Consider the following 21574-nt stretch of genomic DNA (forward strand, 5'->3'; position numbering starts at 1 on the left):
CAGGCCATTTGGCAACTGAGTAATAATGCTTCCTCAGCCCGGTGCCTAAGGCAAGATTCACACCCGAACAAGAAGAGATATTAAATAAAACAAGACTGCATGTGCATAACTGGGCCAGTCCACATTTTGTAGGTTCAATTTATCACAGCAGTATCTTGTATCTATGGTGGCTTAAATGTCTTTTCTTCTTAATTCTGACAGCTGCATTCTCTTGATAAATCAATTAGTCCCTGAAACACAAAATTTGCTCATACCCCTAACCAGCCCAGCTATTGCCAATGTCAAATCAGTTCAAAACATCCTGAGCTACATAGAAACAATTTAAGTTACCCAACCACGCAGACACTAATCACTAAGGCACTAGGATATCAAGTCTTTGGACTAGAGCAATATTATAGAACACTGTAACTTAGTGGCAATCCCACCAAGAAAGCTTAAATAAACACTAGGAGACTCTAAGTAAAACATAGAGAGGCATAGCAATGATACTGTTTTGCTCACTCTTACACTAAAATTAAAACCCATAAAACCACCAAAGATTAGGGAAATAAGCAAAAGTGAACCATAACGTGTACCCATAAACACAGATTTTAATTGGCCACCCAATTAATGTCCTGCCTGAAAATAAAGAGGAAATGTAAAATTCAGGTTTTTAAATCTAAATTTTCATAATTTTCCCTCTTTTTCTCATGCATATAAATGTATTTTCCTTCTAAATCCCTCACATGTAAGAGGGTCGCTCTACCTATAAACCAATAATGTAGGCATTACTACCCCATGTTCCCTGGCTATTATCTAGTGCACTAACCCTATGCAGTGGAGACAGAAACAGTGCATCCACTTACCCTGTTAAAGTTTATAACCCAATGATTTACAAGACGTGACACATCTGAAGTCCACTGAATTCACTGTCTCATTAAACAATGCAGACAGGGTTGAAAATATTATCCTCCGGTGCTTTGAACTTGCATCTGCCCCATTACATTTGCATTAATGGGGCTTCAAAACAGTCATATACAGGTAGCTAATTGATATCCTTAAAAGAAGATTTCAACCCTTAATTTTGATAATATTAGTGAGATAGGATGAGAAATCAGTTGAGCACATTTCACTTATTTGAAGGAATTTTACACGTGATCATTTTTATTTTCTCATTCCAACTTTTGCTAAATTAGCATACCTGACTTCTCTCCAGTAAATGCAACCTGTTCATCCACTCTTAATTCATCACCCCAGTTCCCAGTCTACTCTCTCCATACACCAAGATCCCTGCCCAAAACAGTCCACCAAGTGGACTGGAAAAAGAGTCTATTACTAGAGACTATGATGCAGAAATTCCTTTCCTCCTACCCTGGAAATGAACAAAGAAATAAACAATGATGAAGAAGCAGCAATGCTTTCAAAACTCAGTTGATGAGTCACTTCTATAAAATTTGTCCTGCTATCTCTTATTTTATTCATGATTTTTTTTGATAAGTATATATTAGACAATGCTACTACTCTTCTGTTTAAAATTCTTCAATAGCTTCTTGCTGCAACTGAAAGAAAACCCAAACTCTTAGGCCAATGTCTCTGATTTCATCTCCCTCTACTCTTATTCCTTTCACTAATCTTCAGTCACACTGGCCTTCTGTCTGTACCTTAAACATGTTGAGTTTTTTCTGTCTTGAGCCTCTGTACTATTGTGGTATCTGCAAACACTCTTCAAGATTTTTGCATGTTATTGCCTTGTTACCATTCAACTGATGATTCAGAGAGCCTTCACTTATAAATCTACCTATTAAGCAGCGCTCTAGTCACTATAATATTAGCCTATTTTATCTTTGTCATTACATACCAATACCTAAAGGGTTCTTTTCTGTTCTTAAATGTTCTTTTTTTTTCTTTTTTTTTTTTTAACTAGGTTACATGTTTATTCTCTCTTTTCCCAGACTAGAGATAGCTCCTTAGGACAGGGGCTATGTCCTCTCGTAATGCCTATGATGACAACAGTGTCTGACACACAGTAGGTGTCCAACACCGTAGCCCTTAGCACGTGTGGTTATAGAGCGCTTGAAATGTAGCTAGTATGACTGAGGAACTGAATTTTTAAATTTATTTAATGTAATTAATTTAAATTTCAATAGCCACATTCGGCTAATAGCTACTGTATTCAACAGTACAGTTCTAGATAATCAGTTCTAGTGTCCCAAAACAAAATAGCTTCTATCTTAGATGGTGCTGGTAATGCACAAAAAATTTTTTTCTCCTTGAATATCTTTTTCTTTCCCCATGAGTTCATAGAAACCACTGCCCTTTTTGTAGGAAATCATCAGCCTGTAAATGTTACAAATTGATTTGGTTAATGATGGACATTTTTAAACATAGACTTATGGCAATATGGAAGAATAAATAGACATTGTGACGTCACTAACTACAAGTCACGAAATTAAAAAAAAATTTAACACTTTATGAACTCAAAGAAAGTAAATGCCACATGTGCTAGAAATGAAGAAAGAAAGAAAAAAAAGGATAGTGATAAATGAGCAACCCTTAAGAGTTCAGACCTTGATATAAGGTCTTAAGAGCAGGGTCTAGGATATTAAATCCAATATTTGGCAGGGGAGCTTCATAAATCCCAGAGTCTGAAAAGCGTTTATAGTCTGTGGAACAGGGACAGAAAATATTTATGCTTCAAAAGAGTTTGCCACTGGTCTGGAGTCTTGAGTCTAAGGTAAAAAAAATAAAAGTAAAAACAGTAAAAACAAAAATCCCCATCAGAAATTAAACTCCAAGCTCTCAACACAGATTGGTGAAGATTCCAAGTTTATACAACTGTGGGTTATAGGCACCACAAGCTCATAAATTCACATATGAAATCAGATTCAGAATCATTCAAAACCTAAGTTCCTGAAGAAAGACCTTTAATGGAGACTTAGAAAGTATACTCTATTGTCATGGTCCTTGTTATAGAAAACAGAATCTCCTTCAGCTGGGTTAATAAGAAAAGAAATTATTTCAAAAGTATTAAGATAACTTAAAGAATTTCTGCAAGGGCCAGGGAGCCAAGCTTGGTTGTTACAAAGCCAAGGAAGAGGCCTACACCCTGGAGAAATGTACAACCACACCACAGGAATGTTCCAATGTAAAGCTCACTGCAACCAATGTCCACTGCTCAGTTCCTGTGTTGCTGGAGATCATACAGTAGACCTTGCATAATAACTGCCACAGCTATGATTTCCCCAGGTGTTACCTCAGATTGCCCACTTTTGCCTTTCTAGTATCATTTGGGTTCTTCTCCAGATGGAATCTAGCTTCTCCAGGGGAATAGCAGGTCTAAAAAATCTTTAAAATGTAGATTTTACCTTTGCAGATGGTAGAGTAAAAAAAAGGAAGTCTAAAAGGAGTTATGAGTGGATACTGAATGAGCCAATCTGAAAAAGATGCCTCTTATGTCTGATCTCCCTAAATGTGACCTCTAGATTATGGATATACAGCATACGATTATACACTATGTTTTGATAATTATTGAACAATGTCCTAAAAATTCTCCACTAAACTGTGAATTCCATCAGAGCAGATCATTCTGTGTGTTGATTATTGGTTCTTATCACCCAACATAAAATACACACAGTACTTGTTAAGTAAATAAATTCTAAATAATAGATTATGAAATTCTAGAACTCAAGAGACCACAACTCCTTATTTTAACACAAACAGAAAAAAAGGGGGATTTATGATAATATAACTTCCATGGTAGATTAAGGCATGAATCTGACTTTTTAGGGAAAGCCTACCATATTTATATACCTAGAGTTATATTTCATGACTAGCTGGTATTCCAAGGTATTTGGGTATAGAGACACAATAGGCATAAATATTAGAGCATCTGAAAGCAAAGGGGACTAATGATTATATTTTTAAAGTTAATTAGGATTCTAGGGAGTAAATAATACAGACTCAAAGAATGCAATATAACAAGTTAGAGAACCAGCCATTTAAACCTTATATGCTGACTTCAACTGATGAAAATCATTGACCATATTTACATCAGGAGAGCTTCTTTCTCCTCCTCAACTTCGACCACCTTTAATTACTAGAATCCAGGTTTTGAGGGTTTTTAGTCTTTTGATAACCTGAGTTTTCCATATTACAGGATTAGACTGTCAAGAAAATTAGCCTTCTTTACATAGACAACATAAGAGGATATTGAATTATTCTATATTATTAGGTAAAAGGTAAACAGAATTTTTTAAATGTATAAGACAGACTCCCAGTTCCCAGTTTTACATGTAAGGATCTTGTAAGCTACCACTCTATTAGAATAGCAAGTAAAAAGCTGAAAATACTGAAAAATCAACAACCCTTCTAGGATCCATAAGAGAGGTGAGAATACAGGGCAAACTGCTGCCCCCAAGATCAGAAAGACACACAAGCAAACATAGAAAATAACTCACTGGGGCAGAGATTCATGAGCTAAAACCACCGCAGGAACCAGTGCCAGCATAGGGAAACCAGAACTGTAATTGATGAATTGATGAAAGGTCAGTGTGGACAACTCTGAGAGCTAAAAACTCTAGGGGGACCCGGTCACGGGGGAGCACTTACAGTTTGGAGAGATTTACATCCAGGAGCTCAACCAGGTTTCCACAGTATACTGCAGAAAACCCCCTCATGCTTCTGAAGGGAAGGGGAAAGGAACCATTTTGAAACTTGCCAGAGCACTCTGTTTTTATAAGAAGGCCTGACCTCAGAGGAAACTAATTAACCAGAGCCTAACCTGCTGGGGTTTTATCAGAGCCTTATTCACCTGGGAGAAAGGACATACTCAACTCTAACCCACTCTAGCCACCCCCTTCCACCTAAGGGTGGGATAAGAAAAATTAAAAACACCTGTGAAGGATACTGTCCAGCGGCATAGGCTCCCTAAAAGACTGACACCTGATCATAGGACTACAGAACTCTTCCCCTCCCCCACCCCACCTCACAACCACATTACTAAAGGCCTATTTACAGCAGTTCCTTTTTCCTGTTACATCATGTCTGGCTATTTAAAAAAATTACAAGACACACCAAAAAGCAAAAAACACAATTGAAGAGACAGAGCAAGCACCAAAAGCAGACATGGTAAGGATGTTGGAATTATCAGACCAGGAATTTAAAACAATTATGATTATTACACTAAGGGCTCTAATAGGTAAAATAGACAAAATGCAAGAACAGATGGGCAACATAAGCTGAGAGATGGAAATCCTAAGAAAGAACCAAAAAGAAATGTTAGAGATAAAAACAAAAACAAAAACACTGTAACAGAAGAATGCGTTTGTTGGGCTTACTAGTAGACTAGATACAGCTGAGGAAAGAATCTTTGAACTTAGAGGCATCTGAGTAGAAACCTCCAAAACTGAAAAGCAAAGAGAACAAAGACTGAAAATCACAGAACTTAGTATCCAAGGACTGTGGGACAATTTAAAAACGTGTGACATACATTTAATGAGCACACCAGAAGAAGAAAGAAAAGAATGGAAAAAATATTTGAAACAATAATGGCTGGTAATCTCCCCCAAGTTAATATCAGACACCAAACTATAGATCCAGGAAGCTCTGAGAACAACAAACAGAATAAGTGGGGAAAAAAAAAAAACAACCTATACCTAGGCACATCATTTTCAAATTACAGAAAATCAAAGATGAAAATTTCTTGAAAGAAGCCAGAGGAGGGGGAAAAGTCTTACCTATACAGGAACAAAGATAAGAGTTACATACAAATTCTCTTCAGAAACCATGCAAGAAAGAAGAGAATGCAGTCAAACATTTAAAGTGCTAAGAGAAAAAAACCACCAATCTAAAATTCTCTACTCTGTGAAAGTATTCTTCAAAGGTGAAAGAGAAATAAAGACTTTCTCAGACAAACAAAAATTAAGAGAATGTGTTGACAGTAGACCTGCCTTGCAAAAAATTAAAAGTTCTTTAGAGAGAAGGAAAATAATACAGGTCAGAAACTCAATCAAGCTAGTGGGAAGCTGCTGCGTAGCACAGGGAGATCAGCTTGGTGCTTTGTGATCACCTAGAGGGGTGGGATAGGGAGGGTGGGAGGGAGGGAGATGCAAGAGGGAAGAGATATGGGGACATATGTATATGAATAGCTGAGGCACTTTGTTATAAAGCAGAAACTAACACACCATTGTAAAGCAATTATACTCCAATAAAGATGTTTAAAAAAAAAAGAAAAAAGAAACTCAATCTACATAAAAAAAGCAAGAGCATCAAAGAAGGATTAAGTGACGATTAAATCAAAACTTTTATTTTTCTTATTCTTAATTGATCTAACACATAACAGTTTTTTCAAAATAATAATAGTAACAATGGATTTGATAATGTATGCTTATGTATATATCATATATACATATATATGCTTATGTATGCTTATATATTAGTGAAATAAATGACAACAATGACACAAGTGATGTAAGGGAGGAATTAGGAATATTTTGTTATTATAAGGTACACACACTATCAGTGAAGTGGTATTGTGTTATTTAAAAGTAGACTTGTATTCGTTGTAAATGTATATTGTAAACTCTAGAATAACCACTAAAATATTAAAGAATAAAGTATAACTGATATGCTAAAAAAAGGAGAGAAAATGGAATCATTTAAAATGCTCAATTAAAACCACAAAAGGCAGAAAAAGAGTAGAAGACAAAAACAGGAACAAAGAAGAAGGGCAACAAATAGAACACAGAAACAAATATGGTAGATATTAATCCAAATGTAAAAATAACCACTTTGAAGGTCAATGGTCTATATGTGCCAATTAAAAGACAGAGATTGCCAGAGTGGATCAAAAGACATGACCCAACTGTATGTTGTCCACAAGAAACTCACTTTAAATATAAAGATACATAAAGATTAAAAGTAAGTGGCTGGAGAAAATATACCATGCTGACACTAATCAAAATAAAGCAGGAATAACTATATTAATTATAGACAAAGCAGGCTTCAAAACAAGGAAAGTTATCAGGGGTAAACAGAGGCATGCCTAAAGAGGTCATCTAGGTTTTCTCCTATAACTCTCCATTCTGTTCCATCCATCTATTTGTCTATTATTTTGCTAATAGCACTGTGTCTTGATTACCATAGCTTTATACTAAGTCTTGAAGTTGGATAGTATCAACCCTCCAAATTTGTACTGCTCCTCCAATGTTGTGTTGGTTGTTCTTGGTCTTTTACCTCTCCATATAAATTTAAGAATCAATTTGTCAATATACACAAAATAACTTGCTGGGATTTTGATTGGGATTGTATTCAATCTATAGATCAAGTTGGGAAGAACTGACTTCTTGACAATATTGAGTCTTCCTATCCATGAACATGGAATCTCTCCATTTATTTAGTTCTTTTTAAATTTTGTCTATCAGAGATTTGTAGTTTTCCTCATACAGATCTTGTATATATTTTGTTAGATTTATACCTAAGTATAAACACTTCCACTTTGGAAGATAATTTGGCAGTTTCTTATAAAACTAAACATACTCTCACCATACAATCCAGCAATCAGGCTTCTTGGTATTTACCCAAAGGAGTTGAAAATTGTATCCACACAAAATCTGCACACAAATGTTTATAGTATCTTGATTCATAATTGCCAAAACTTGGAAGCAACCAAGATATCTGTCAGTAGGTGAATGAATAAATAAACTTGCGTGTCCAGACAATGGAATATTATACAGTGCTAAAAAGAAAGGAACTATGGAGTCATGAAAAGACATAAAGGAAACTTAAATATTACTAAAGGAAAGAAGCCAATCTGAAAAGGCTACATACTGTATGTTTCCAATTATATTACATTTTGGAAAAGGCAAAATATGGAGACAGTAAAAAGATCAATGGTTGCCACAAGGGAGGGGGAGTGGGATGAATAAGTGGAGCACAGAGAAGTTTTAGGGCAGTAAAAACACTCTGTATAATATAATAATTATTGATACATGGCATTATACATTTGTCCTAACCTGCAGAATGTACAACACCAAGAATGAACCCTAATGTAAACTGTGCACTTTAGGTTATTGTAATTGGTAAATGCAGATTCATCAATTGTAACAAATGTACCACTCTGGTGAGTGATGTTGATAATGGGGGAGGCTATGCAGATACAGGGGGAGGTTATATAAGAAATCTTTGTACCTTCCTCTTAATTTTGCAGTGAACCTTAAAACTGCTCTAAATTTTAAAAATTTCCTTTAAAAAATAAGGTATAAGAAAACAAGAGGAATCTTTATTTCTAAATATTTAGATGGAAATTCTACAATAATTTCCATTCAGTGTTTATTGATAATGAAAGCATTTAAGCACGTTTATGTAATTATTATTAGTGAAATGAGACATTCTTTGAAATTTTTCCTTACACAATTACTTTGAATCTGCCTTTCATAAGACAGTACATTTTTATGTTCATATGCTCTTCCTATCCCACATCCAGGAGGTGGCACTGTTTCTTTTGCACTAAGAACCAAATAGAATAAAAGTAAGGATGGATGAATGAATGAAGGCGAACTCCATCACCCTAAAGTGCACTGTACATTTTCAGCTAAATGGTAAAATGAATCTGAGTCTGCAAACCCAGCAGATATTTTAAACCTAAAGCTGAAGCAACGCTTGTTGTTGACAATAATACAGGTCACCAGGATACCTGGGAAAATGGAATAACTGGGTTGTCTGATCAGACAGGAAATTATTGCAGGGCTCTGTGGTGTTTCAATGTCTCAGGTCATAGGACAAATTTGTAGCTGCTCTGGGAGTAAGTTCAACAGTCAACATGCCGCCAGAATACAAATTTTTTCATCAAACCTCTATTGAAGCTGTAAGAAAATATGGTGACTTAAGCTTTTCATTTCTTTTTATTTTTCATTTTTAATGTCATGGAGATTTCATAATAAGAAGTAAAATGATAAAAAAATATATATAAAGAGATAAAATATAGCAAAGAGTAAGCGCCACATATTGCCTCTTGAAGTGTTTAAAGCACATTTATAAATATCATCTCATACAGAGAGATGATATTTAATTTTTCAAAGCATTAGCAAGTAACTTTAACAATATTTGAAACACATGCATTTTGTTCTATTCTTTCGATCTGAAAGAAGTCCACATTCCACTCATCATCTTCTCCTTTCTCAGTGTTTTCTTTGTTTATCCCCACTTCGAACTTGGTTGGGTTATAGTTTATCCTTTGGAAAAAGAGATGTATATTTATTTCCACCTTTGTAAGGGTTATTTTTTCTTTTTTCCTTAACACCCCAGATTTCATATTTGTTTCATTGTGTCTATCTCATTCCTAAAACATTCCTTCTGGAATAAGATAAGGTAAAAATCAATAAATCAACCATTGTGGATAGATGGCCTACCAGACTTTAATTCCCAACACATTGATCACAGAAATCCTTCTCTTCGTGTACTTAGTTTTTTATTATCGTTCACTAGACCATGACTGTGAGTGCCCCCAGGCAAGAGACATGTTTTATTCAACTTTATTCTTTCTGCAAGGCCCAGCACAAGACTAACACATGATAGGAATTCATGAACGTTTATTTAATGGTTGAGCAAAATAATGAATAAATTAAATTAAATTTCACTTTTCTTTAAGTTTATGCCACATAGACCTTCTAACATTTATTCCCATAACATGTAGGAATTTATTTGCGTATGTCAGTACCGACATTCCTAGTAGTTCGTTTTATTTACTCTCAAATTTTCTGGGTAACAATAAAACCCTGTTGTCTTAACTTTTTTTAATAGTCCATCCCTACAACTATTTTTAAAAATCCGACAGGTAAATGTATGCTTCCTATTTAATTTATCACACCTCATGTCCTCCTTGTTCATATATTGGCCCCAAGTGGTTGCCAGGAAAAGAAGGGAGAGCAGACAGAGTAAACAGGGAGCTAGTCTATTGTATATACCAATAGCCATACTCTGTAGGACATTTCATGATTCCAGCTCAAATCCCCAAATTATGCAGTAAGTTAGAAGTTCAGATAAAAAGTCTATAAATAGAAAACTGAATTTTTAAAGCTGCTTTCTAAATGTTCACAGAAAATTGATGTTATTATTATGAGTTCAAGAACCAACTCCCCTTCTGATTATGTTATTGCATTTCTCACTAAGTTTTCACTGATAAATAGAATTAATCCGTCTGCTTTAACCTTAAAAACTGCCTTTCTGTAAGTTTAGTATTAAAAGTTATTACCATTAGAAAGCTTACATTTTTGCCACCTATATTCAGTCTTCACATGGTAATTGAGTAGTTCAGTCAGTGTAAAAATACGAATTGTAAAAGTATGGCTTCATTTTCTAATATTCACAATTTTTTCAAAAATATTCTGGTATTATTGTAAAGTGTAGCCCATTGGAAATCTAACTTACAGTGTGGTTTGCATTTTAGAATTTTAATTATAATTGGTAGAAATAGACTTCAATCTTTTTTAAGTCAGTGTGACCCAAATTGAGGCAAAGACAGCAGAAACAATCCCAACTATTATGACATAGCCACATACATTAGATTTTAAAACTCAACTTTGAATTATTATTTCAAGCACAAAGGTGTGTTTATAGAAAACTGTAACACAAAACGTCACTTTCAGGTAGTTAAGGCAAGTCTCAGTACTATCACAGACACTTCTTTCTGGGACTTTCCTTCATAATCAACCCTAAGAGCTAGTTTACATGTAACACCCAGCACCCTCTCTGGTCACTTTTCCAGGCATGATGACATCCTTCAACAATCTCCTTATCAATATCATAACAATAGCTATATTTTTTCAGCAACTGTATTCATTATTTAGAGCACAATTAAAGGTGTAATTGGGAGATTTTATTAGTATGTTTTATTTTAAATAAATATTTGGAGATCCTGCTGAACAATAATTTAAATAATAGAAAAGATCTGAAACTATGCCAGTCAAACTTATAAATTTTTCCTATTGTTCATTCTAACCCATTGCTTTTGCTTGTAGAGAATTCCCATTCCAAGCATAAGGATGTAGATGATGTTAAGAAATATTAATTCAATAGTTTTTACCTGGTTTTATAGAAAATATTGGTTCAAAATGTATAGTTTTTACCCACTGCTGCCTAAATGATCTGATAAGAAAATGTTTTCACGTTTAGGAAAATAATTTAATAGAGTGTTGGTTAAGAGGTGAGGCTTAAATAATTTAAGTTTATCTTTGTTCTTTCTATAACCCGACTAATATAAAAGTAAATATATTTTTAAAGGAGTACAAATCCAGAAGGACAAGGAAAATGAGATAATATATAACAGTAGAAGGTAAATGTCAGCAATCTTTTGTCAATGAGACAGGAGATGATTTAGTGGAATGGAGGAAACTTAGAAAACTTAGACCATGACAGGCAGACCTTTTTTATTGGGCTTCCCCTTATTGCACTTTGCAGATATTGTGGGGTTTCTTAAAAATTGAATGTCTGTGGCAACCCAATCTTGAGAAAGTCTATTGACACCTTTTTTCCAACAGCACTTGCTCGCTTCGTGTCTCTGTTTCACATTTTGGTAATTATTGCAATATTTCAAACTTTTTCATTATTAATATATTTGTTGTGATCTGTGATCAGTGATCTTTGATGTTACTATCATAATTGTTTTGGGGCTTCATGAACCACGCCCATATAAGACAGCAAACCTAATAGACAAATGTGTGTGTTCTAGCTGCTCCACAAACTAGCCATTTCCCCATCTCTCTCCCTCTTCTTGAGCCTCCCTATTACCTGAGACACAATATTGAAATTAGACCACTTAATAACCCTACAGTGGCCTCTAAATGTTCAAGTGAAAGGAAGAGTCACATGCCTCTTACTTTATATCAAAAGCTAGAAATGATTAAGCTTAGCGAGGAAGACATGTCAAAAGCCAAGACAGGCTGAAAGCCAGGCCTCTTGCACCAACACTTAGCCAAGTTCTCAGTGCAAAGGAAAAGTTCTTGGAGGAAATTAAAAGTGCTCCTTCAGTGAATGCCCGAATGATAAGAAAGCGAAACAGTCTTATTGCCAATATGGAGAGTTGTAGTTGTCTGGATAGAAGATCAAACCAGCCACAAAATTCCCTTAAGCCAAAGCCAAATCCGGAGCAAGGCCCCAACCTTTTTCAATTCTACAAAGGCTGAGAGAGGTGGGGACGTTACAGAAGAAAAGTTTGAAACCAGCAGATGTTGGTTCATGAGATTTGGGAAAAGAAGCCATCTTCATAACATAAAAGTGCAAGGTGAAGTAGCAAGTGCTGATGTAGAAGCTACAGCAAGTTATCCAGATGATGTAGCTAAGATAATAAATGATGGTGGCTATACCAAACAACAGTTTATCAATGGAGATGAAGCAGCCTTGTATTAGAAGAAGATGCCATCTAGAACTTTCATAGCTAGAGAGGAGAAGTCAGTGCCTGGCTTCAAAGCCTCAAAGGACAGGCTGACTCTCTTGTAAAAGGCTAAGGCAGCTGATACCTTGAAGTTGAAGCCAGTGATCATTTACCATTCCAAAAATTCTAGGACTCTTAAGGATTATGCTAAATCTACTTGGTCTGTGCACCATCAATGGAACAACAAAGCCTGGATAACAGCGCATCTGTTTACAACATGGTTTCCTGAATATTTTAAGCCCACTGTTGAGACCTACTGCTCAGGAAAAAAAGATTTCTTTCAAAATATTTTTGCTCATTGACAATGCACCTGGTCATCCAAGAGCTCTGGTGGAGATTAATGTGCTTTCGCACTTGGAAACACAGCATCCATTCTGCAGCCCATGCATCAAGGAGTAATTTCAACTTTCAAGTCTTGTTCTTTAAGAAATAAATTTTGTAAGGCTATAGCTGCCTTATAATGATTCCTCTGATGCATGTGAGAAAAGTAAATTGAAAACCTTCTGGAAAGGATTCACCATTCTAGATGCCATTAAGAACATTCATGATTCATGGGAAGAGGTTAACATATCAACATTAACAGGAGTTTGGAAGAAGTTAATTCCAGCCATGGATGACTTTGAGGGGTTCAAGACTTCACTGGAGGAAGTAACTGCAGATGTGGTGGAAACAGCAAGAGAACTAGAATTAGAAGTGGAGTCTTAGGATGTGACTGAATTGCTGCAATCTCACAGTAAAATTTGAATGGATGAGGAGTTGCTTTTCCTGGATGAGCCAAAAACAAAAACAAAACAAAACAAAAAAAAACAGGGGGTTTCTTGGGATGGAATCTACTCCTGGTGAAGATGCTGTGAAGATTGTTAAAATGACAACCAAGGGTTTAGAATATTACATAAAATTAGTTGAAGGAGAAGCAGCAGGGCTTGAGAGGATTGACTCCAATTTTGAAAGAAGTTCTACTGTGGGTAAAATGCTATCAAACAGCACTACATGCTACAGAAAAATTGTTTGTGAAAAGAAGAGCCAACCAATGCAGCACACTTCATTGCTGTGTTATATTAAGAAACTGCCACGGCCACCCCAGCCTTCAGCAGCCAGCACCCTGATCAGTCAGCAGCCATGAACATCGAGGCAAGACCCTCCACCAGCTAAAAGATTATGGCTCACTGAAGGCTCAGATGATGGTCAGCATTTTTCAGCAATAAAGTATTTTTAAATTAAGGTGTGTACATTGGTTTTTTAGACATAATGCTATTGCACAATTAATAGACTACAGTATAGTATAAACATAACTTTTATACGTACTGGGGAACCAAAAAGTTCATGTCACTCAATTTATTGCAGTGGTCTGGAACTGAACTTGCAATATCTCCAAGGTATGCCTGTATAAGGAAACCATTAAGTCTTGAAGAGGTCTGGATCGGTTCTTGGAAGCACAGTTTCCTTAGAAGACAAGGCTGCAGTCTTAATGTACTTTATAAAAAAGTAGACAACAGGCAGTGTGATATGGTATGTGTGCTACTTAGCTTAGGCTGTAACCCAGGTACTAACCAAGAATGTCCAAGCTAGGGTTGGTCAGTTAAAACACAAATCAATAATGTACAATTGAGCTGTGATCGGACGGCATTTTAAGGAAGGCCCTACTCTAGCTGTAGCTAATGTATTTGTTTCTGTTATCCATATCTTAATTAGCATCCAAAGCTGGCTGGTTAATATTACTAAATGTTGGTAAAATATGTTGCCTCATTTGATGAATACTGGATATGAATTCTTATTAGTAAAATTTAAATTATTCAAAATAGGGTCATTGTATAAAAATATTTTAGAGACTCTCCCATGCTTGTGTAACCATGTATAAGAAGCCAGCTAGGTCTAGTCCCTTTACCTTGAAAGATCCCTTGGGCTGAATTCCTAAGTGGAATTGTGGTCCTGTATCAAGCTGTGAACCCTGGGGTGTTTTTTTACAGAATTCCAACTATATGGCTTATAGAATCCTGCCCTGAAATTTTAGCATTTGACAAATCTACCACTTCAGAAAGTGGTAATAAAAACATCTAAAGGAACCAAGAGCTAGGATTTCCTTGATTCAACAGGAAAGATCATAAGAACTGTTTCTTTTGTGTGTGTAGATAGGGGCAACCCTTGGTTTGAGAATTACCTTTTTTATAACCTGGTAGCAAGGTTAGAGCGGCACCTGGTAGTGAGTGGAGCAGCTAGTGTCATTCACCTCCAAATTTTTTAGTGAGCATCTATTATCTACCAAAAAGGACTTAAGAATTGTGCATAACCTAATTGTATTAGGTCAGTTTACAATGGTAGTTATTAAGGATGGAGATAGAAACAAAAGGATCAGCAGAAGTGTGCCTAGGAGTAGACAGAGCCCAGATTCCCTCCTTCACAACTGAAATAGCCTCCTTCCCTATTTACAAAAGAGAAAGTTTTACTCTGGAGAAACTGAACCAAAGAGTCTCCAGATTTGGGGCAAGGAGGAGTGGAGTGTAAGGCCTGTCCTTAGAAACTGAGTAAGTGTCTTCATGCTGAATGGAGAGATCCACCGTGTCTTCCTAGGATTTTACAGTGCTTCGATACCCAGTGCTGGGCCCTGGAGGCCACAGACTGGCTTATAACCCAAGGGTTTCTTTACATATACCTCCTGTACCAAGAGAAAAGACATCCAGACTTTGATATTTGGGGTCTCCTGGTCAGGTTCTTATCCCAGTAACACTAATGTAAAGCCCAACAGGAGTCTATAAGACAACAGAGCTTACTCTCCATTTCTTAGCGCCTCATTCTCAGAAATTACTGGACAAACATCTCCAGACAAGTTATAAAAATAAAAGTTTCCAACATGGGTGAGTAGACCAACACAAACAGATAAAAATGAGACTCAGAAGAAATAGAGAAACTCAGGAAAAATGCAGGGGGGTACATAGAAGATATTTTCAAAAATATAACTTTTGGATAAGAGAAAATTTTACAACTATAAAATAAGAACAGGATTCTTTTTTAAAAAGTAATGATCAGAGTGTAAAAAATAACTATTAGTATTAAAACGGTGATGCATTTTAAACATCAAAAAATATTGAGAAATCATCTTGAAAGTAGAATAAGGGACAAGAAATATTAAAAATATACATATTTTAAGGACCCAGGTTCAACATGTAGCTAATAGAAGTTCTTGGAAAGAGATCAAGAAAGAGAGAAAATGTAAGGAAAATATTAAAAAGAAATAATAAAATAAAATTTCGCAGAACTGAATGGCTGGGTTGAGAAACTGTCCTGCAAAATAATGGTGAAAAAGTACACCTTTTTTCAAGGGATATCATCATGAAATTTCAAAAGTATATAGATGAAAAGATCTTAAATGTTTCCAGAGAGTTAAAAGAAATAGGAGTCCAGGATGTAATGCATGTGGTGTCAGGAATCAGAAAGGTATGGGACTTCATAGCATAAACATCGGAGATTAGGAGACAATGGTATAATGATTTTTAAAATCTGAAGGAAAACTATTTCTAACTTCAGAGTGTTATGCCCTGACACAATTCAATCACAAATGAGGGTAGAAAAAAATTTCTAACATGCAAGGAATCAAAAATGTAGTTTTCAAAACCTGCTTCTCAGGAAGCTAAAGGATAATGTGCTCCAACAAAACCAAGGGATCAAACCAGGAAAGAAGAAAGCATGGGGTCCAAAAAAGGGGGTGGAACATTCAACACAGGAGAAACATCAAGGGAATGTACTAAAAGCAAAGGGCATGCTACTGAAGACGAGTGCTTGATGCCCAGTGTTGTAGCAGGCTGCACAGCTAGCAGTTAACACTGGCCTAAGATGAAACTAATCTGCATTGTGCCCAGTGCATAGTGATGATATGATCAGCCAGGATGCAGATGACCAACCAAGGCTTCCAGAAAGGCACAATTCCTGTGACGCAGACAGCTCAGGTGGGATCCAAATGGATCCTCACGGTGGCTTCATAGTGGTCTCTTTGTTTAAGCACTAGGTATAATGTTCTCAGTCATTTGGATGTGTGAGGGGCATATATTTTAAAGCACTGAATATCAAGTTATGCAATCTATACTAGAAATCTTGTGACTAGGTAAGGGTAGAGAAATAGAAAAAAGGTAATTCCCTGGTGGTCCAGTGGTTAGGGCTCCACGCTTCCATTGCAGGGGGCACGGGTTCGATCCCTAGTCTGGAAACTAAGATCCCACATGCCATGCAGCCAAAAAATAAATAAATGAATATATGAATAAATAAATAAATAAATAAATAAATAAATGAATATGCTGTCTCATTTAACATCACAAATAACCTTGTGAAATAGGTACCATAAAAAAAAAGAAATAGAAAAAAACGGACAACATTATTCTGAAAATATTAAACCCAAATTAGGTTAATTCCAGTACATTCCAGGTACATAATTGCCTTTTTTTGTTGAACTTCAGCTTAAAAAGTACATAAGCCACATGTAAGTCCTACTGAGTCTTAAGAAAAAAATATAGATAACAGTAACTTCCTTTCAGTTTCTAATATACTACAGGTTGGTTATTGTGTTTAAAATACAATAAAGAAAAATATTCTTCTGTTTTTTTTTTTTACAAGTTTAAAGAACTTTACTATATATTACGTCATTGGCTCCATTTTCTGGGGTTTTAGATGTGAAAAGAAATCTGAGTAAAATAGAATAATTTCTAAAATGTATTACAATTGAAATAAATTAATAGGTATGATAATGTAATTTTCAGGAAATGATTCATTGTCAATTTATCTAAACTTGGCTCTTCCTGATATTTCTACCCTCTTTTAAATAATTTTTGCTTATGAATAACTATTTCAAACTAGTGTTATAAGGAAGATCTATTTTATACCGCTTAATATAATTTCAACTTTATTTCCATTTTTTTACTTTTTAAAAAAATAATTCGTTGTTAGCAGTTTGGGGGGAAATATCAGGTGTGAGAGATTCATATAAGCTATTGGCCAAAATGAAGCTTTTGGATTACCTTTGAATACAGCCATCCTTTCTTCTTTTCCTTTTTCTTTTCACCCTCATAACTCTCAAATTGGGAATTTACTATAATAGGTATTGATGTTTATACAGCATCTTCCATCCTTATTAGAGTATGAGGATATATATTCTCTTTATAGAGATGGATTGAACTCATCTTTTTGAATTATCAAGCAAAGGCTGTTCCAAAACCATAGGCTCTTTGCAGACGTCTTACAATAACCCTTATTATTCATGGAATCACAAGTCTCAAAAACCAGGAGAACTCACATTGACCTTGCTATTACCTCTAGAAGGAAACAGTGGTCTTTTGCAATGAGATATACCCCCCGAAAAGAAGGCATCATAAAACAAAGACATATACACAGTTTGCCTAACAGATTAGAAAAAACTAAAATGGGCTTTGATACCCTGGTTTAGCCTGAGTGTGCAAAAGAAAGGAAGATTCTAATTTACTGTGGGTAGGAGGAGAAGTTGGTCTCAAGAGAATTTGGCAACATGTATAAGACCCAATATATGTGCATAAACTTTATATTATCCTGCTGTTTATAAAAGCAAAAAAATGGAAACAAAATGTTTATTTAGACAGTTATAAGTAAACTGTAGTACATTCAAACAGTGGAATAATATGTTATAATTAAAAATAAAAGGTAGATCTATATTCACTCTTATGAAAGGACATTCATAATATACTGATAAATAAAGAAGTCAAGGGATATAGTATTTTATTCTGAAAGTATATACACCAAAATCTTAGCATTGATACACTGGGTAGTGATATTTCATATAATTTTAGTTTTATCTAATTTTTAAAAATTTATGTCTAAAATTATCATTTTTCATTTAAATAATTTAACAAAGAAAAATTATATGCTATAAAAATGAAAAAAACTTGAAATTTCTCATGAAGTCCTGATAATGGTGATACTTTTCATGAAGCCATGATAATTTTATGCAAAATAATAGGCTTTCTAAAAATTGCTCAAGATTTTACAATGGTTTTTATAAATACAATCAAAGTATTTCATTGTATAAATACCAAAAATAAAAATGGATTATAGTTATCCTTGGATATTTGAAGAACTGCCAGAAATTAAAGGAAGCCAGCTTTCTCTGTACTGTTTTGAGACTAGTGACTTTTGGTCTTTTGTTTGTTATAGATTAAGTTGAGAACATAATGAAACCTATGGACTCTCTTCCCAGAAAAGTGTTCTTATGCACATCTAAAAATTATTTTTATATACAATTTCAAGTGTTCACAGAGTCCTCTGAAGTACATGTTTTTAATGGATAGATTAGAATTAGTGGGTGAAACTAAAAGAGAAGCCGAATTCATTTCTATATTAGTTTCTAACAAACTCGAAATTTTCCAACAATGTGCATTGCTTCGCTAAGTACTCAGTGAGCATGATTAAGTATATTTTGGAAGCAGACTGAGTGAAATGGTATAGAAGGAATTCCAACCTCCAAATTGAAGTTTGGCAAGATGACCTCAGAGAGCAGTTTAATTCTAATATTTTATCATGGGATTTAAATAAGGATAGTGTACTTAATCCAATAGATAGGCTTTAAGAGCATGACAGGCCTTAACATATGTCTTCCTGCATTGCTCTCTGCCACTCTCTATTTTTTCATCACCAGGGCAGTACAAGTGTTTGGTGTTCTCTCTCTTGGTCCTTCTTAGGACTTCCGTTTCAAAATGGTGGCCTGACCCCAGGCATATATCTCTTTTCATCCCTGCATCTTAAATTGATGGTATAGAAAATAAAGAGGTATAAATTTTACAACAATGAAGAAAATGATGAAGATGCTATTAACTGACAAACAACTCATGCATTTTAGAAGAAGACAAAAGGAAAAAGGATGAGAAGTGGCAGGACACTGTAGACTAGGACGAGTGGGAAGAACTCCGCAGGCAACAAGGTCAAGAAGAGACTTAACCTGCTCCAAGAGACACTTGAGTGACTTTGACTCAGGAACCCTGAGGTTAGCAGATAGTAGAAGTCTCCCACCACCACAGGCAGTACCCCTGCTACCAGGCCTCTTAGCAATGGACGAAAGCACAGGGTTATTCTCTCTAAAAAAAAAAAGTGGTATCATTTATCTCTGTATCATCAACACAACTCTTTGAATGAAAAACTATAGAGTAAAGTTCTCCTTATTCCGGTATTTAGAGGCTTTCTCATTTAATGGTTATTCCCATCCACTCCTGTAATTTGAAGTCTGCTGAACTTTACACACACACACACACACACACACACGCACACACACAGAGCTTCCTATTTTTTCCTTCTTAAATATGAGCATAAAACCAGTCTTCAACACAGACTGGAGGATATCTGCAACATGATAGAGGAAAACCAATAGAAACATATAATTTGTATATCATGATGATGAGAATTTGTTGAAAAGCAAATTTTTTTTCAGAGAGACTAAATAAGATATAGTATCCTTAAAATATTATAAGAATGGTATGCTATGAGAAAAATCCATGCACAAGAAATAGCTTCTAGAAATTAAAAAAAATGGTGGAAGATTAATTAATTGAAAGATGAAAGAATATTTTTAAAAATCTAGAATGTATAGAAAGATAGAACATATGATACAAGAGATAAAATGCAAAAGGTCTTAGTTAGAATATATAACATCTGACTAAAATACTATCTCCCAAAAGAATGAAAAGGTAAAAATTCTGAAGTGCAAGATAAGTTTAACAATTATTTTAAAATTAAAAACCAGCGTTCATAGCTAAAGTTCCCAGTGCTCAGGAATTATGCTAGACAATGAGAAGCACCTTATAGGGTTTCTTACAAAGTACACAAATGCAGTTGTGATCAACTCTATCCTGGAGTTTTTAGAAGTCACCAAATAACAAATATGAAGAGTTCTAGGTCTAATATGGCTGAGAATTCAGTATTAGAGGAAGTAAAAGTGAGTAGAAGGAGGGAGCAGCACATGCAAGGTTCTGGTGTGGACAAATGGAAACTTCCTGTTGCCCTATGGTGATCATTAAAATATGTAATAAGCACCAGCTGATCAGAACATACACAGCAATCAACTAGGATAGATACCAGCTCTACACAACCAGTATGACTTACCTGGCTGAATGTCACTCCTGCTGGTACAGACAGCAAAGGGCAAGTTCCTTGGCTTAATTATTTCCAATTTCAGGTGTTTGGTGTCCAAACCACAGTTTTAAAAATGAGCAAATATGATCTGGGAAAAATGAAAAGAATGAACACTAGATTAAAAAAACCCCAACAGATGAGGTAGCTTTGTTTTTTAAGGCATATGGTCTTATAAAGTGAGAAGACCAAATCTTTTTTTTTTTCTAAAGAAAGAACATAAATACCTACATGGTAATCTCTTTCACTGGGCTACAAATAGCCACCCTTTCTCCTCCAGAATCTATCCTTTATCTATTTATGTGTATGTGTATACATATATACAAAGCTTTTATATATGTACATATATAGGCATCTATTATATATATAGGTGTGTGTGTATATACACGTGTAAGTCCTCAATTTTATTTTTTATTTTTATTTTATTTATTTTTAAATTTTTAATTTATTTTTTGGTTGCGTTGGGTCTTCGTTGCTATGCACAGGCTTTCTCTGGTTGCTGGGAGCAGGGGCTCTTCTTCGTTGCGGTGCAGGGGCTTCTCATTGCAGTGGCTTCTCTTGTTGCAGAGCACGGGCTCTAGGCGTGTGGGCTTCAGTAGTTGCATCACGCGGGCTCAGTAGTTGTGGCACACGGGCTTAGTTGCTCCGCGGCATGTGGGATCTTCCCGGACCAGGGCTCGAACCCATGTCCCCTGCATTAGCAGGTGGATTCTTAACCACTGCGCCACTAGGGAAGTCCAGTCCTCAATTTTAAGCTCAAGAAAAGGCTTTGTATGTTTTTACTCCTGGACAAATAAATTATTGACTTTGTTTTAAGGCAATGATGCCTGATTTACCTTTCAGTGGAGGTTTTGATGATAGGGTCTCAGGGTTTCTTGGACACCAGAGGGAGCAAGAGAAGAGGTGAGGCTTAGAAGAGGCGCTGGAAAAAAAGATTTATTAAAGGTCCACCATGGTTCATGTACTATACTCTACCCTGGAGATTCAGAGATGAATTATTGAGCTGATAAACAAGAGCCATGAGAGTGGTAAATT

At 35.4% G+C, this 21574-nt stretch overlaps 1 long non-coding RNA gene across 1 annotated transcript in view; it reads right to left on the reverse strand.

Moving 5' to 3' along the window:
* Positions 1 to 1892: 1892 nt before the first annotated feature.
* The window catches only part of LOC309642027, a 252645-nt gene continuing 232963 nt past the window's right edge, over positions 1893 to 21574 (reverse strand). Inside the window, exon 7 of the long non-coding RNA XR_014252908.1 lies at positions 1893 to 20630. This is a non-coding gene — a long non-coding RNA (uncharacterized lncRNA). The remainder of the gene's footprint in view (positions 20631 to 21574) is intronic.

The sequence above is a fragment of the Balaenoptera physalus genome (assembly GCF_965194825.1).
Source record: "Balaenoptera physalus genome assembly, chromosome: 13".
NCBI classification, from domain to species: Eukaryota; Metazoa; Chordata; class Mammalia; order Artiodactyla; family Balaenopteridae; genus Balaenoptera; species Balaenoptera physalus.